We start from the raw sequence: 11675 nt of genomic DNA on the forward strand, positions 1-11675 counted from the left end.
CGTACGACGGGCTTGCTAGCGTCAGAGTTGAGGTGGAAGGGGGAGAGAGACCGGCCATGCGCGACGAGACGCACCTGTCAGCACTATGGTGCAAGCGTTGACGGATACAAGTGACGGGGAGAACTACCATGGCAGTGGTTCAGAGAAGGGTGCCTTGGCAGTAGAGATAGACTACTTGGGCAAGGATTCAGAGACAAGCGACGACAGTGTCTGAAGAAAGGCGGAGTGTAGCTGGCTAGTGGGCCCAGGGCGACAGCTAGAAAGTAGCTAGGGTGTGAGGGTGCGTGTGAGCGGTGGGTTATAAACCGCAGTCATCTCCTGTAGGTGTTTATCGAAGAAAAAGAATAGAATCTTCTTTCCCCGTCCTCTTCTTCTTCCTCCCCAAGCCTATCTTCTCTTCCCCATCTCCTCCACCTACCGATCCCAGGGATCCATGGCTATCACGGTTGGTATTCAGAGCTGCGTTCGATCCGTTCGCGCTTCCTTACTCTCTTGACTGTGCAGTAAGATCCTGCGGAAGGTTGCAGATCTCTCTCGGGCTTGATCCGCGTAATTCCGAAAGCGGGTTTGCCAGTTCGGAGCGGGAGCCGCGACGGCGCCGTCCAAGCCTAGCGCGCAGGCAAGGCAGGTGCTCTCCGCGATGGAGGCGTTCGAGGAGCGCATCATGAAGGAGCTGGAAGCGCTCAAGTTCGTCAGGGACAAGGTGGAGGGGATCGATGCGATTTCCTCACGGCTAGATGCTCTGGACAAGCGGATGGAAGAGCAAACAGGGCGCATCGACGCGGTGCAAGCCAAGGTAAATCTCACCATGAACTCTCTGATGGATGTAAGGCAGGACCAGGTGGTTGCGGCAAGAGTGGCCAAATCTGCCGCAAGTCCAAGCTCACCAGGGGCCGCAGGGCAGGAAGGGATCATTCAGTCACCACCACCTCGGCCCCCTTCTCCACCCTTGCAGATTCCGCGACCGGCAACATTTCCGTATCAGCCCGACACGGCTAGAGGTGATATGCAGCGTCTGCTCGCCGCAGCTGGATGCCTAAGATGAATTTTCCCAAATTTGATGGTAAGGATGTCCGAATCTGGCTGGATGGCTGTGATGCTTACTTTGCACTGTATGACATTCCAGAAAATTTCAAAGTCACTTCATTAACTCTGCATTTGGAAGGGGATGCAGCTCACTGGTATCATTCATACAAATTGTCAGTTGGCTGGGTGGATTGGATGAGTTTCAGAGAGGCTGTGCTTGCAGAATTTGATGTGAATGTGCATAGAGAAACAATGAGAGCCCTACTTCTTCTGAAACAGAAGGGAACGGTGGAGGAGTACAAAAGGGAGTTCCTCCAATTAATGTATCAGATCAAGCTTTATGAGCCAGCAGTCAGTGAGACTTTCTTGGTAACCAGATTTATGTTAGGGCTAAAGGAGGAGCTCAAGGGAGCGGTAGAGATACAATTTTCCATATCCATCACGGCTGCAGCAGCTTTTGCAACAGTGCAGGAAGCCACCATGGCTAGACAAAGGAACGGCAAGTTTCAATCCAAACAACCGTTCTCTAGGACCGATAGCAGGCAACCATCCTCATCAGGAGATCTGTGGAAGGCCAGGCAGCTCAAGGATTATAGGCGAGCCAATGGACTATGTTTTAGTTGTGGGGAGAAGTTTACCCGGGGCATGTGTGTGCCAAGCAAACTCCAGCTGCTGTCCAGGCTATAGTAACTGAGCAAGTTGACTTGGACAGAATCCCAGATGCGGTGTTGGATGCAATTGCAATGCAGGAGGCAGTAGAAGAGGAGCTGCTGCTCTCAGTAAATGCAATTTCAGGGGCAGACCACCCAAAGACAATCAGGTTCAGAGCCCTGGTGGGCAATCAGGTGGTGCTCATCTTGCTGGATTCAGGGAGCACCCACAGTTTCGTTGATGCTGCACTAGTACCCAGAATTGAAGCTGTCACACAAAAATTATAGAAACCCCTCACTGTCAAGGTGGCAAATGGGGAAACCCTACCCTGCAATTCTGAAGTGCCTGCACTCACTTGGTGGCTTCAAGGACATACATTTTCTTACTCTGCAAAGGTGATGGAATTGGGTGGCTGTGACCTCATATTAGGCATGGACTGGTTGGAGCAATGGGGAGCTATGACTTTCCATTGGAAAGAAAAATGGATTGAGTTTCAATATCAGGAGTAGAATATTAAACTCCAAGGAGTACAGTCTTCGGAACAAGCTGTGTTGCACAAGATTTCTGTGGATCAAGTGGCCAAATGCTATAAAGGAAATGACATATGGGCAACAACTATTTTGTTGCCCAAAGTACAGGAAGTGCCATAAAATCCTCTTGCTAAAGTGGAACAAATACTGCAAGACTTCCGGGATGTATTTCAGGAGCCCACTTCTCTGCCACCACAAAGAGCTTTTGATCATGCAATTCATCTGATTCCAGGAGCAGTCCCTATAAACTCCAGGCCCTACAGATATTCTCCCTTACAAAAAGATGAAATCGAAAGGCAAGTGAACAAAATGCTAGAGGCTGGAATTATTACTCCTAGTATCAGTCCATTTGCCTCACCTATGCTGTTGGTCAAGAAAAAAGATGGATCATGGAGGTTTTGTGTGGACTACAGGAAATTAAATGATATAACCATAAAAAATAAGTTTCCAATGCCAATTGTGGACGAACTCTTGGATTAATTAGCTGGTGCTGCTTACTTTTCCAAGTTGGATCTTAGATCTGGGTACCACCAAATCAGGATGGTGGAACAGGATGAACACAAAACAACCTTCAAAACACATTCTGGACAGTATCAATTCAAGATGGTGCCCTTTGGGCTGGCTACTGCACCTGGAACTTTTCAGTGTGTGATGAACTTCATCTTTGCCCCACAGAACAGAAAATATGTTTTGGTGTTCATGGATGACATCTTGGTCTTTAGTAAAACATTAAGAGATCATGTAGCACACCTCACCACGGTGTTGAGCACTTTAAGGCAGCGCCAACTGTTTGCAAATAGATCCAAATGTTCTTTTGCACAGAAAAAGCTAGAATGTCTAGGACATGTCTTCTCGGACAAGGGGGTGGCCACAGATCCAGCCAAAACCCAGGCCATGGTAGCATGGCCTGTGCCTGCAAATCTCACAGAACTGAGAGGTTTTCTAGGTCTGACGGGGTACTACAGAAAGTTTGTCCAAGGCTATGGAATTTTAGCCAGACCACTAACCAATTTACTTCAAAAGAAGCAGTTCCAGTGGACAGCTGAGGCACGGGTGGCTTTTGATACATTGAAGCAGGCCATGGTGAACACACATGTGCTGGCTTTACCTGATTTTAGCAAGCAATTCACGGTGGAAACTGATGCATGTGCCACTGGCATAGGTGCAGTTCTCAGTCAAGAGGATCATCCTGTGGCTTTTTACAACAAGGCTTTAAGTGCAGCCAACCAACAGTTATCCATTTATGAGAAAGAGTTCTTGGCTGTGATTATGGCAGTTGAAAGATGGAGGCAATATCTCAACAGAGGACTATTTATCATCAAAACATACCATCAAAGCTTAGCTCATCTCAATGATCAAGTGTTAACTACGGATTTGCAGAGAAAGGCAATGAACAAGCTGGTGGGATTAGAGTTTAACATCCAATACAAGAAGGGAGTGGACAATGGGGCGGCTGATGCTCTTTCCAGAGTAGGGCATCTACTTACTACTCATATTGTGGCAAAAGCCCACCCTTTATGGCTGCAAGAAGTGCAGAATATTTATACTGTGGACTGTGAAGCACAACAATTACTTCAGAAACTAGCTATCTCTCCTGAACCTGTGGATGATTACAGCCTCAAAGAGGGCATTATCACAAAGGAGGGCAGAATTTGGATAGGAGCTAGTGCTGCTTTGAAAACCAGGATCATATCCTCTTTTCATGCTAGTGCTGTTGGTGGCCACTCAGGCATACAAGCAACATATGGCATGGTTTGAAACAGGATGTGACCAGCTTCATTCAGCAATGTACAACATGTCAGCAAGCAAAACATGAGCACTTCAAGTACCCTGGGCTTCTTCAGCCTTTGCCAGTACCATCCAAGCCCTGGGTGGACATAACAATGGACTTCATAGAGGGTTTGCCCAAGTCAAAAGGCTATAGTGCAATTTTAGTGGTGGTGGACAGGTTTACTAAATATGCACACTTCATTGCGCTGAAACATCCTTTCACTGCTTCCTTGGTGGCCAGGACTTTTCTCGCCAATGTGGTCAGACTCCATGGGCCTCCTCAATCGATCATCTCTGACAAAGATAAGATCTTCACGAGTTCTTTTTGGAAGGTGGTGTTCAAGTGCTAGAACACCACACTTCTCACACCACACTTCTCACGTCCACTCCTGGAAATGTACTTAAGATGTTCCGTTCATGACAAGCCAACTACATGGCACTCCTGGTTACCCATGGCTGAGTTTTGGTACAACACAAATCACCATACTTCTCTAGGCTGCTCTCCATATAAAGCTCTCTATGGTCATGACACTTCCTATGGCGCTTTTCCTATCAGTCTGCATTCAGACAACTGGAATGTAAATCAATGGATGCAAGAGCATCAGGGGCATTGCGAGGTGCTGAAAGAACAGTTGCAAAGGGCTCAAACAAGGATCAAACATTATGCTGATCAACATAGGTCTGAAAGGACTTTCTCTGTGGGAGATTCAGTTTACTTGAAGTTGCAGCCATATGCCCAACACTCTGTTGCAAACAGACCTTGTCACAAACTGGCCATGAAGTACTTTGGGCCTTTTACAATTCTGGAGCAGATTGGTTCGGCTGCTTACAAGTTGGAACTACCAGTGCAAGCTCAAATTCATCCTGTGTTTCACGTATCCCAGCTCAAGGAACATGTGCCAGACCACACTCCTGTCTTCACAACCCTGCCAGCGGACTGGGATATTGCAGCAAAAGACACATCACCTGAGCTCATTCTGGACAGAAGGATGGTCAAGAAAGGGTAACGTGCTCATGTGCAGGTTCTGATACAGTGGTCAGGCTTGCCGCCAGCATCAGCTACTTGGGAGGACTATGAATCACTCCGAATGCGGTACCCAAATGCAGCCGCTTGGGGACAAGCTGCATCTTCTGGGGGGAACCTGTCAGCACCATGGTGCAAGAGCTGACGGATACAAGTGACGGGGAGAACTACCATGGCAGTGGTTCAGAGAAGGGTGCCTTGGCAGCAGAGATAGACTACCTGGGCAAGGATTCAGAGACAAGCGACGACAATGGCTGAAGAAAGGCGGAGTGTAGCTGGCCAGTGGGCCCGGGGCGACAGCTGGAAAGTAGCTAGGGTGTGAGGGTGCGTATGAGCGGTGGGTTATAAACCGCAGTCATCTCCTGTAGGTGTTTATCGAAGAAAAAGAATAGAATCTGCTTTCCCCGTCCTCTTCTTCTTCCTCCCCAAGCCTATCTTCTCTTCCCCATCTCCTCCACCTACCGATCCCAGGGATCCATGGCTATCACAACCGCGTAGACGAGGTCGGCGTCGGCGCGGAGCAGGTAGCGCACGGCCTCCCAGTCCGTGAGGTAGCGGAAAAAGGTGGTGAGGAAGGCGACGAGGCCGTCCATGGAGCGCTCGGCCATGTCGCCGCCCTGGATTTTCTCGGCGTGGAGGCTGGAGGCGACGAGGGTGTTGTAGATGATGTTGGTGGTCGAGTCGAGGAGGCCAATGGAGAGTCCGGCACCGAGGAAGACCTCCTCTTCGAATGTCGTCGTCGTGGCGAGCCGCTCGCGGGCACGATCGTACGAGTCGCGGATCTTCTGGAGGAGCTCCGATCTCTCCCGGTTGACAACCGTGAGCCGTGGCTCGAACCTTGCAAGGTCCTCCGGCTTATAGATGCGCTCCATCGCCGCCGCCGGCGGTTGAGGCGTCTGGGAGGCGGTGATGGAACTGAACTCCATCGCAGCTAGCTATGCACCGCGCGCGCACCTTTTATTGGCGAGGCCCACGGCCTGTATTTATAGGGAAACGATTTCTCACTTCTTTGCGTCAACCGCATCGACTCGTCGCCACGGGGCCCACTAACCTCTCAATCCCCCGATCCCTTTGGTCTTCCTCCATTATCCGATTCAGATCAAGACACTTTCCAGATGCAGGTTGGGGTTTGTCTCTTTCCTCTCGGTTTCTCCAATCCAGATGGAAGCACGCTGTTGCCATCGCCGACGTTGCTGCAATCGGAGACACCCCACGCTGTCGCCGACGCTACTGCAGGCCGGAGCAATGCGCGCTACTATTTGTTGTTGTTTTGGGCATCGGGGTTGCAACGTTTCCATCATCACCATGGCGGCATGGCTGCAGCTGCAAACAGGAGTGAGGAGCGATGCTGGCCACCACAACATGTCTTTGCTGCAAGCCTGGGAAGTGCGACGACGGCCACCAGCGCTCCAAGGCTTCCCAATGCCCATGTGGCGATGGCTGCGACGCAAGGCAACACTGGCGATGTTTATGCGACGACAACTTTTGCAAAGGTAAATAACGTTATGGTGCGACTACTTTGCACTTGTGGTTGCGACAGCTGCAACAATGTTGCAACGACACGTCAAGGCTTGTTTGTGACAATGGCTTTGCGACGATAGCCATGTTGTGGGTATGACGCCCGCAACATTGGGGATGCTACAGTGACTGCAGCAGGTGATGGTATTGTGCAGCGGCAACTGCAACATCAACACTTTTGCAAGGCATTTGACCAGATTGTGCAGCGATAGATTGGATGTAAGGACGGCCGATAACTAAGAGTTACACCCTCTGTCGTTGAAAGAGTGTACTTCCAACTTTGTTGGAGAGTCAAACTATCTCAAAGGTTGACCGAGTTTGTGCAAAAACATATCAATGTTTGTGAAACCAAATAGGTATATGATGAAAATATATTTTATCATTAATCTAATGCTACTAATTTGATGGAATAATGTCGATGTATTATTGTACAAATATGGTCAAACATAAAAAAGTTCAACTTTGCAACAAAGTTGAAAGCACACTCTTTCAAGGACAGATGAAGTATCACCTGAGCAACGTGTAGCACACGTACAGTGAGCCCACACATGTGCGCGCGATGAAGCTCCAGGCCTCCTCCAGCTAGGCGACCGGGCGGTTGGTCAATTATTTGACTCCAGTGAATAGACACATCTTTTTCTGGCCCGTTGCGCTGGTAATACATAATGCGGCCAGTATATGAAGTTCCCACATCACAGTAAAAAAACTGAAATTCCCACAAGTCTACAATAAAAAATAAAAAAATGGAGAAAATAACAGTTCCAGGCCTCCGCATGTCTTTTTTATGGGAAAAACTTTCAATCTATGCATCTTCAATCATGGCAGTACAGTGAATATCAGAAATAAAAATTACATCCAGATTCGTAGACCACGTAGCGACGACTACAAGCACCGAAGCGAGCCGAAGGCGCGCCGCCGTCATCGCCCCTCCATCGCCGGAGCCGGGCACAACTTGTTGTAGTAGACAGTCGGGAAGTCGTCGTGCTAAGGCCCCATAGGACCAGCACCTCAGAACAGCAACCGCCGCCGATGAAAAATAACGTAGATCGGAAGAATCCAAACCGAAGACACACGAACGTAGACGAACAACGACGAGATCCGAGCAAATCCACCAAAGATAGATCTGCCGGAGACATACCTCCACACGCCCACCAACGATGCTAGACACACTGCCGAAACGGGGGCTAGGCGGGGAGACCTTTATTCCATCTTCAGGGAGCCGCCGCCGTCTCGCCTTCCTGAGTAGGACACAAACCCTAACAAGATTGAAAAAAACGACTAAAAACGGAGCCCTCCCGCCGGCCCTTGCCAGGATCCACCGCGCCTCCATGGCCTTAGGGCCACCGGAGACGAGGTGGACCTGAGCCGGCGCAGACGAGAGGCACGAATCCTAACTTTTTTTTTTGAAGGAGGAGGAGGAGGCCTCCGCATGTCTCTTCTTGCTTCATTTCCCCGGCACCTCTTTCTGTTTCGTTATGCATCTTCGTTCAAGACTTGGCCACCTTGGCTGAAGATAGGAATTGGTTTGTGTTGTAGTGTGTGGGTGTGCTATCTGAACCTTTCGTGGTATGAAAAGCATGTCAATTAGTGGCAATTCAATTTAGTAGCTGGTCAATGCATGTCACTGATGCGCGCACTCTTGATTTCCATGGGGGAAAAAATACTGTATGTCTCTTATTTCCATGGGGAAAAAGTACTACTACATGACTCCATGTTTTTTTAGAAGATAGTAAAAAAAATTTTGACCAGAGTGGGATTTGAACCCACGCCCTTTCGGACCAGAGCCTTAATCTGGCGCCTTAGACCAACTCGGCCATCTGATCATTTTTGCTTAATTATCACGTTCGCTTTCTAAAATACAGTACATGATTCCAGGTAGGCCCAACCCGACAAAGGGAGAGCCACATGCTTCCTAGACCAGCGAGGCATTTCGCTGCAATTCTGCCCCTTTTTGCAGCACCTTCCGACATTTTGATCCAGCACAGCGAACCACCGTGATTCAGAAATCATCAACTTTCCAAGCCAACTATACAAGTACCCAGGACAGTTTTTTTGTTCGACAAAATGAGCGCACGCCCCCAAATGAAACCGATAATACTTGCAACGTTCAGCAAAATAAAACCTGACCATGGCCTCAAGGCAGCAATCAAAGCAAACTGAACCACCTCACACAGGAGGGATACACCAGCAACGTAACGCTTAACCAGCTTCAGGAGAGATTTGCTTCAACAAAACTGCCCGGAGGTGTATCATAAAACAGGAAACAAATGGACAAAAAATTTCAGATCTCGCATACGACAACAGCATCAACCCGACAAGGGGAGAGAGCCATGTACTAACCTCCGAAGACCACAGTGACAGTGCCCGGCCAGGGTCCGCAGATGAACGAGAGAAGACCGGTCTTAGAGGCAATGGGCGTCCTCGAAACAACTTCCTCCTTGTGGCGGCACAGGCATTTCCCAGAATCCTGCCCCTTCTTGCTACACCTTTCAGACATTTTGATCCAGCACAACGAAGCAACGTAATTCAGAAATCGTCATCGAAGCGAGCTGTCCAAGTACCTAGGCAAGCGGTCTAAAGCAGCTGATGCTGTACTTGGTGCAGAAGCACTGAAGCAAATCATAGACATTCATGCATGCAGGCACTTCAGGCCTCCGCTGTCCACTTAACGTAGTCATCTTTTATCTTCTCGAGCCTCACGGCCACTTCGCTCATCGTTATCCTCTGGTCCGGCGAGTCGCTGGAGCACAGCAAACCCAGCTCGAATACTGGCATCAGAAAGCTATCAACCAAGCCGCGGCTTGATGCAGAAGTAGAGCCATCGACCACTTGGGCCAGCTCTGCAGGGAACGCCTGACGAACCCACTGCCTAAGGCTCAGTCCTGCGACAAACATAGCATCCGTCGGTCTCCTTCCTGTTAAGACTTCGAGGAGCACTATCCCGTAGCATCCCGTAGCATGCCAGTAAATGGGAGTTAAATGTATGATTGATCAAAACTAAAAGTAATGAAATGTTTACCAATGTTGAGTATCGTGATTATTAGGAAAGACGAGATACATTAGAATTTGTTCTGCCTTGTCTTGTACTTCAAATAGATCATTGTATTCTTATATATATGCCCACGAGGCTCAAGCAATACAACAAACTATTCCACCAAATCCCTCCTTCCCTTCTAACATGGTATCAGCCTTATCTCGAACCTAAATCCTAGCCGTCGCCGCTTCCGCACCCACGCGCCGCCCCCGGGTCGGTCGGCCTCCATTACCGCCATCGGGGGCCGCGCCGCCCGTACCTAGGGTTCGTCCGCCGGCCGTGTTGGCCAGCTGCACTAGAGAGTCCTTTTCCCGAGCCCTTGCTCCGGGTTTTTTTGCTCTCTCGCCGATCGTCTTGATCGGTGTTTTTCTTTTTGATTTTCCGATCTATGCTTAATCGGTTTGCGTCGCCCGCCGCCGCCGTCGACACCCCATGCCTCTACTCCGACACCAGCGTGAACGGCCGGCTACTTCACCGACCCGATGGCCTCGCGCGACAGGCAGCCCTCAAGGCCGTCGTCCGCGCGCCGGCCCGCCCGTCGCCCTGCGCCGGCCGTCACCGCCCTGCTCCGACTGGGACATGTAACACCCCGGATGTAACTTTCCATATGTGTAACTCCAACTCTTGCCATTTCCGGTTAGGTGATATGTTATTTCCTTCGTGGTTGGGTTTTGTCTTTTGTTTTGCATCTTGTTCATGTCATGCATCTCATCTCATAGCATCATGCGCATTGCATCTACATGTTTTCATAAAACTTGCATCCGCTCGTAGTTGCCGCTCCTCGCTTCTCTCCGTTGCGTTCGTTGACCGTTCCGAGACCAACTGTGTTTTCGTGTCCCTCTTGTCAAACCACCTAACCTCTCGGCACAACCACCGACCCCCTCTTGCGCGTGTTCGAAAACTGCTCCGAACCCGAACCAGGCTGTCGTGACCGATGGGTCCGGATTATCCCCAAACATCCCTTAAATATCTTCGGTTTCTTACTTGAGCTTCCCTAGCATGTTTTCCCGACTGTTCAATTTTTATCGGATGATCCAAACCTTCTCCTCTACCTATAAATAGACCACCTACCTACCTGCCTAACCCTAAAACCTAGGAAGCTGTCCCATCCATCCATTCCTCCCCGCCGCCATTTTCCTCCACCCGGTCTCCCTCTTCCTTGGGATCTGTCCGATCATTCCACCCACCTCCCTCGATTTCCCCAACCGACCAACCCCCACCGGATCCCTTTGATCCAACCATCCGCTGATCCACCCACTGACCGCAGTCCTCCTGCTCGATCCGAAAGGGATCGAGGCCGTAACCCCCTTGTCCCCGTGCCTCTGCTTCGCTCAATCCAGAGGAGAGGAGCTCGCCGTCCTCAAGGTCTTGCATCCATCCCACAGTGCCTGAGCTAGGTGCTCAACCCCGAGCGCCGTCCTCGCCCTCGAGCGCCTCCAGACCAGCCCCGCGCCGCCCCATCTCTCCTTCTTCCCTCCCGCTGCTCTCTCTTTTCTCTAATCTCTCTGTCTCTTGTTCTATAGCCACCGCCATGGGAGCCAAGCTCCAAGCTCCGCCGCCGATGTATCCCGCCTCCATTCCGGCGCCGGAAACGGAACCACCGCGCCCGGATCTCGCTGCCGTGTCGCCCGACCTCGCCGTCTGTTGGCCTCCCGCAGCTCTCTGCATCGCGCCCCAAGTCCTCTGCTTCGCCCGTGGTCAAGCGAGACGTCCACAAACGCAGCCGCGTTGACTGCCGCGTCGCCCGCCAGATCCACCCGTCTGCTCCATCCCGCCGCTCACCGGAGCCCTTGCGTCCCCGCCGTCGCCGTCTTCTGCTGCGTCCTTGAACGAGCGCCTCGCCCGCGTTGACTTCCCAGCCGCGAACCAACCGGCCTCCCTCTGCTTCCGACTGGGCCTGGCCCATGGGTGAGCAGCCCCCTAGCGCCCCTCTTTTTTTCCGCCGATTGGGCCAGCCAGATTCGGCCCGTGACTTGTTTTTTTCTGTGCTACGAATTTGTCTATTATCCAGAGTTTGCAGTTTTACAGAAAAACCCTCAAGCATCATGCATATAATAACTCATGAACCGTGCATCGGATTAATATGTTTTATATATGTAAAATGCTTAGTTTTTCATCTAGT

At 50.5% G+C, this 11675-nt stretch overlaps 1 non-coding gene across 1 annotated transcript; it reads right to left on the reverse strand.

Annotated features, from left to right (window-relative positions):
- Nucleotides 1-8261: 8261 nt before the first annotated feature.
- Nucleotides 8262-8342, reverse strand: TRNAL-AAG (transfer RNA leucine (anticodon AAG)). The gene has a single exon. It is a non-coding gene; the product is annotated as a tRNA-Leu (tRNA).
- Between the last annotated feature and the right edge of the window lie 3333 nt (nt 8343-11675).

Source organism: Triticum aestivum, chromosome 2B (genome assembly GCF_018294505.1).
Source record: "Triticum aestivum cultivar Chinese Spring chromosome 2B, IWGSC CS RefSeq v2.1, whole genome shotgun sequence".
In the NCBI taxonomy this organism is placed as follows: Eukaryota; Viridiplantae; Streptophyta; class Magnoliopsida; order Poales; family Poaceae; genus Triticum; species Triticum aestivum.